The sequence below is a fragment of the Babylonia areolata genome, chromosome 1, assembly GCF_041734735.1.
Source record: "Babylonia areolata isolate BAREFJ2019XMU chromosome 1, ASM4173473v1, whole genome shotgun sequence".
In the NCBI taxonomy this organism is placed as follows: Eukaryota; Metazoa; Mollusca; class Gastropoda; order Neogastropoda; family Buccinidae; genus Babylonia; species Babylonia areolata.
Genome location: NC_134876.1, coordinates 41,260,312 through 41,265,677, shown reverse-complemented (window position 1 = coordinate 41,265,677; position 5,366 = coordinate 41,260,312). Strand labels below are relative to the sequence as shown.

Here is a 5,366-nt window from a genome sequence, read left to right as displayed (position 1 = left end):
CGATACCACTTTGGGGTCACACAATGGAATATTTCCGGAATAGGCAGTATGAACTGGGACCATACAGTTGACTCTGAGCAACATCCACTTCACAAGTCTTGTTGTTTGTGTCGTCTGTGTTTCTTTCAGCATATTATTGTTTCGTAGAAATAATATAAATTGTATCTCTGAACATTTTTGGGTTTTGGTTAATGGTATCTTTTGCTCTTTGACTCCCTGTAATATTTGTTTAGTAAGCAAAATCCGTTTCTGTACAGAGCAGAAGTATTTAGCCTATATGGTTTTCTGCTTATGAAGCCAAAAATTTGCCCCAGTGGTCTGACACTGAAAACTTAATTCGATCTTTTGAGATTGAACTGATATTATACTTATGAGAGACGTTCAACTGACATATGGTAATAAAGGAAAGTCCGTCAAAGCTACGAATATATTTTCTACCGTGACTAAAAATCTCTCGAAAAAGAAGAATTGATTGATTTTCAGACTGCGTATTGGCTGACTTTCCCCCTGAGAACAATTATGTAAACCGATGAATTTTTCTGTGTGACACACAAACGAAATATGTGCATCGTGCGTAACCAAGTAAAAAAATTGTAAAACAGAGAGATCGCGACCCCCCCCCCCCCCCCCGACCCCCCTTCACCCAACTCCCGGTATCCTCCAACCGTCACTTCGCCCACCCTTTCCGCTGCAGTATCTTCTGTGACTGATTCATTTCAGTAGGACTCGCGTGTGTGTGACTAGTGAGTCATGGCGGGCTTCGCCTATCTTGTTCCTGACTGAACTGGCGCGGCGCGCGCATGTGCGCTCGCTCCGCTCGGCTTGTGTGTGTGTGTGTGTGTGTGTGTGAATTATACGGAATAGTGCAATGAAAATGAGATTTTTTTAAATCTTGTTTTCTGGCCGATCTCGTTTGGAAACTTCAGATTTTACTAAGTTACTATTGATGCGTTGAAATTTGGGATTCACAATATTGAGTCTGTTATGATTCGTATTTGCTGAGCCAGTGTAGCGTGCTAGAATTACCGTTTCCCTTACATATACCACATGGTCTGTTTTGGACGGTATTCCAGATTTACTCCCCAATAGCAAAATTACCCCCACTCCATTTTTCGTGAGCATGCTAAAGTTCACCTGAACTCACTTTGTGTGTGTGTGTGTGTGTGTGTGTGTATGTGTGTATGTGTGGTATATATGTGTGTGTACGTGCGGGGGGGAGGGGGGGGGCAGCGCATGTTTGCTGCTTTTGCCTTTGCCGATCGCTCTGGCATTGCTCGCAATTTCTAGTAAAAGTTGAATGCGCATGCGCAAGATCCAAGATGGCCGCGGATCTCTCCAGCGGTCTATTGCACTCCAACGAAGCGGTCGAATGCTTTTGTGAAGAGTATAAACTCATGTGCGTGCTAAGAAGCTGCTGTTATAACAAGGACGTTATAACTTCTGAAACCTTCAGTGGCTGGAATGGCGCAAACACGGGATGTGGAAGTGAGGGGATAGTTCTGGGATACACTGAACTGACTCTCCCTCTCCCTCTCTCCGTCCCCCCAACCCCCTTGGAGCCGGATTTGACCCTCGTGGTGGAGGGGCTCTGTGTTACCTGACCAGGTGATTCCAAGAATTCCCCCCCCCCCCAAATCCGCCCCCCTCCAGACCTCTCCACCCGCCCACACCATCCTCAGGGTAAATCTGTTTCAAGAGATGGGTCGTTCTGGGTTATCACAAAACCACCCCTTCTTTTTCTGGTTTCATTTGATTAAAACCCATGTGTGCATTTTAAGTTTTGTTTTGTTTCAAATATGGACGTGGTAAATCTGGTATGGATGGAACTGGCGGGCAGGCCAAATCTGGAGTTATCATTCGAGCTGCGAACAGTTTTTGATACTGATAAGCCTGTACCATATTTACCACTGGGGGTAAAAGTGAGGAGGCGGGGAACAATCCAGTCCGTTACACCGGTAAGAGACAAAAAGCTTGTATTTCACACACGCACACACACTCAGATAGCACGCACACTACATATTCAAGTACATACGCATGCACACATACACATACAGAGTGTTTTAAACGCTTTATTATTTATTTTCACTGTACAAAAGTATATAGATGGACACACATGATTTCAGCAAGCTTGGCTTGGCACCACCACGCTCGAATTATTTTGGCGATACAAACAAATAAACTTTTGTGTAACAAAATGCAGTAATGTAGCGCTTAGAGGAGATAAAAGAGTGCAAATATACAAAATACATGCTTTTTGTTGAACAACCACGTCATTACATAAGATGCAACAGACATAAGCGTAGAAACTGACATCTCCATACCACGTAAAAGACAAAGCCAAACTGAAAAGTGAAAGGGAGACAATGCACAGTGCACGTCTTGAGACTTTGAAGGAATTGAAGAGGGGGGAATGGGGGGTTGACGTCATAATGACAACATTACATCACGTCAACTGTGAATAATAATAATAATAATAATATTAATAATAATGATTTATAATATGAAGATGCCATCTTGTGCCACACAGATAAAGACCACAAAGAACACCATTGCCATTCGAATGCTCAGATGCCCAAGACTCAAAACGCTTATCATCAGTGTGTGTGTGTGTGTGTGTGTGTGTGTGTGTGTGTGTGTGTGTGTGTGTTACTCTTTTGTCACAACAAATTTCTCTGTGTGAAATTCGCATGTGTGTGTGTGTGTGTGTGTGTGTGTGTGTGTGTGTGTGTGTGTGCTGATACAAGGGGGAGCAGGAATAATTTAACAGGAAGGAGTGATGTACCGGTATTATAAAGATAATCATCGAAGAAAAGAAAGAAAGAAAGAAGAAGAAGAAGAAGAAGAAGAAGAAGAAGAAGAAGAAAACAAAAAAAACAAACAACACCCAACCTTGCACGGCTTCCGTCTCCTATCAGTGTACCGGTCAGGTTGACAAAATCACTGGTAAGACTACAGAGAGGTAACGATTTCTAATATGCTGCCCTCAGTTAATAAGACTTGATTTATCTGTTTTAGGTCGATTCAATAAAATTAGTCCAGTATGTCAGAGAGGCCACGTCTGTTTAATTAATTTTTAACACAGGCTTACGATTCTTTCGGAACAAGTCGTGTCAATTCTTTTAGCGTGGAATGCTGTTGATCGGTGTCGGGTTATAAGTAAGCAACATAAATTGAATCGACCTGAACTAAATGCTGTCAAAAAACAGTTTAAGAAGTACTCTCTCTCTCTCTCTCTCTCTCTCTCCACACACACACGCACACACGTAGAATAAATAAGTATTTATTTTCTGAGAATGAAAATGAACGAACTGCTTTCAGAATTCGGTAGCCTACTGACCGAACTCGCCACGGTTCTAGTTTCAAGCACTCAATAGTTATGGAGACGCGGGTATTACCCAGCATGCATCAGACATCATGGCAGGCCCATTAGTTAATTGACGGCCTGTGATGTGCAGATGAAAAAGGAAGAACACGGAGCTATTATCCGCCATAATCAGTAAACATGTTTTTCTTCAGATTCCCGATTCTCTCTCTCTCTCTCTCTTTCTCTCTCACTCACGCACTGCGCGCCGGCGTGTGTGTGTGTGTGTGTGTGTGTGTGTGTGTGTGTTGGCTCAGAACAGAAGAATAAGACCAGAAAATAGGTGTTCTGCAAAGATTTGTTCCAATGAACAGCTAGACTAAATGCTCTCCTCCACCGTCCCCCCTTTTTTTTGTACTGTTTTCATTTCGACAAATATATGTAAATAATTATATATAAGGGCAAACTGGCATTCACATTTTAAAGTCGTTGAATCATAGGTCAATTCGCCATATGTCATATGTTTCATTACAAGTAAAAATGTATCAAAATATCATTTTTTTCCATTTAATACATGTATCATTTTCAAACAAAGCCCCCACAATGCAGACAGAACAACATGAATGATCCATATGAAAGCTGTCAGTAAAGGCAAAAGGGATTGTAACATATATAACGGTATAATAAATTATCACTTCAAGAAAAGGCATATACTTAGGTTCGGGCAGTTTTCAGGCCTGCTGCAGACAGAAGCATGGAAGCTGCGAGGTTGGAGAGAGGCGTGGGCCACCTGCAGTAGGCACACAGGGCACGGGGGATAACCCACGCTTCACGGCCCACACTTCGCTCCACGCCCGGACTGTTCGACGCCCCGTCTGCACCAGGCCTTACCCTGGAGGAAGGGAGGAGGTGGTAGGAAGGAGGGGGAGGGAGGTCATTGAGAAACGTGCAGGCATATACAACGGGTGGATTTACAAAATAACCGTCTTCGGTCAAAGACCGATTCAGTTTTTTGATAGATTGAATAATCTTTTTTTTTTTTCTTTTTTCTTCTTGTTTTATAATATGGCATTGTGCGGTCATATACGTCATCAGTTCAAACAGAAGCACGAGTTAAATATGAATTAAACGGGTGTTTCTTTCCCACAGACTGGTAGCTTTGCACAAGAGTGGATGGGTGTGGATAGCCAGCTGCCTGGCCTTAGCCGTCTGGTTCGCATGTTGACACCGATACTGAACCAGCTTTTGTTTTCCCACAGAACATCCCGTCGACACCTCTCTCCAACAACCGGTCAGCATCCCATTAAGATCGTTACATTTAAAGGAAAACATCCCACAAAACGTCACAAAGACGAGGTACAATGAATGAGGTCCACGTTTGTCCATTGAAATCCCAACACGAAGAGCATAATGAAAAAATGCTATTTTACATCAACCGACAGATAAAATGTAGCAAAGCATCACAGACTGGAGCGTCGCGTGTAGGTATGCTGTTTCTTAACAGTTAACGCTTTCAGATATTCAAACTGTCTCATAAGCTCTTTCACGTCACATCTCCTGAACCGGAAAGAGAAGGAAGATGGTGGTTCAAGTGGGGAAATGGGGAAGCCAACAATTTGTGAACAGTACAACATTCAAATGGTACACCACGTAAAAACTCAATGACAACTTGAACTGATAAACATTACTGACTCTTTTTTTATGCAATGTAAACGTCTAAGCAATGTTGAAACATAACGTTGGGAAGCGGAATGAGAAAAAAAAAAGGTACTGTTACGACATGTATCAAACAGAGAACCAAGGAAAGTAGTCCTTTTTGTCTTTCTAAACGTTCTTTTTATCATCTATGGCCTCGCACGTTAATGACTATAACACAAACATCCGTATCGACGAGCCTAGTGCAATCTATGGTTAGAGCTTGACAAATTTGTTTTCTGTCTTGTGAACAGACCATCAACCAATTCTGATGAGGGCAACGCTGTAACAGAAAGCACATCAGTCTTCGATAGCACCATGTCTGGTCTACGTTTGTGTTAAAGCTTTTGTCAAGTCACTGGCGATGTCC

General features: G+C 42.5%; 1 protein-coding gene across 1 annotated transcript in view; it reads right to left on the bottom strand.

Annotated features, from left to right (window-relative positions):
- Positions 1 to 2,053: 2,053 nt before the first annotated feature.
- LOC143281495 (uncharacterized) overlaps positions 2,054 to 5,366 on the bottom strand; it is a 43,112-nt gene continuing 39,799 nt past the window's right edge. Inside the window, exon 10 of the mRNA XM_076586738.1 lies at positions 2,054 to 5,366. This exon is cut by the window's right edge and continues 1,150 nt beyond it. The gene's annotated coding sequence lies outside the window, so the exon portion shown is untranslated.